The sequence below is a fragment of the Tupaia chinensis genome, unplaced genomic scaffold, assembly GCF_000334495.1.
Source record: "Tupaia chinensis unplaced genomic scaffold, TupChi_1.0 Scaffold000335_1, whole genome shotgun sequence".
In the NCBI taxonomy this organism is placed as follows: Eukaryota; Metazoa; Chordata; class Mammalia; order Scandentia; family Tupaiidae; genus Tupaia; species Tupaia belangeri.
In genome coordinates this window covers 650,753-651,454 of record NW_006159829.1, presented here as the reverse complement: position 1 = coordinate 651,454, position 702 = coordinate 650,753, and the positions used below count along the sequence as shown (strand labels likewise).

The 702-nt window shown below is 66.0% G+C and overlaps 1 long non-coding RNA gene across 1 annotated transcript in view; it reads right to left on the bottom strand.

Annotated features, from left to right (window-relative positions):
* Nucleotides 1-204, bottom strand: part of LOC102502964 (uncharacterized) — an 855-nt gene extending 651 nt beyond the window's left edge. Inside the window, exon 1 of the long non-coding RNA XR_335081.1 lies at nucleotides 117-204. This is a non-coding gene — a long non-coding RNA (uncharacterized LOC102502964). The remainder of the gene's footprint in view (nucleotides 1-116) is intronic.
* Nucleotides 205-702: the final 498 nt, after the last annotated feature.

The following is a 702-nucleotide window of genomic DNA, read 5'->3' as shown; positions in this document are numbered from 1 at the left end:
CCTCCTGCGCGCCCTCGCCGGCACGCCAGCGCGCGCGCCCTGTCCTGTTCCCGCTCCCTCCACGGCTGCCCCTTGCCTCTGCGCCCGCGCCCCTCCCGCACCCCACCTCCCCCTACCCAATCGCGGGCAGGATCCCTTCCCCCTCCGCTTGGCTGAGAGCCCCTTCCAATTTCTCGAAAAACGTTTACTGCGAAAGGAAGCGAGACGCACAAAGACGCAGAGAGGGAGGGAGGTACCAGCCAGTCTCTCGCTCTGCTCCGCGCAGGTTCCTGATGGCAGACCCCCACCCAGCGCAGCGTCCTGATGGCAGCCCCCCACCCAGCGCACCCTCCCAGCCTCTGGCCCCTCCCCTCTCCACCTCCTCGGGTTCTGTTCCGGGCCAGCCGGCCAGCCGCTCTCCTGGCAGCTTCCTCGACCACCCCCACCGGAGTAGCCCCAGGAATTCGGGTCACCTATCACACCCACACCTGGGAAGGTCCAAATCCTGACGGTCAGGGCTTGGCCGAGTTCTCTGCTGCCTTTCCCGCCTTCGCGCCCCACGAAGCTCCCAGAGAACTGAGCCTCTGGACCAGCAGTTAGTGTAATGGCTGTGTCGATGGATTCCCACGTAGTCGACCGTGGTTCGAGTCGCGGACCCGGTGGCTTAAACTCACGCCAGGTGCGTGTGCGTGCATGCCCAAGAGCCTGAGAGGAGAATGGAGG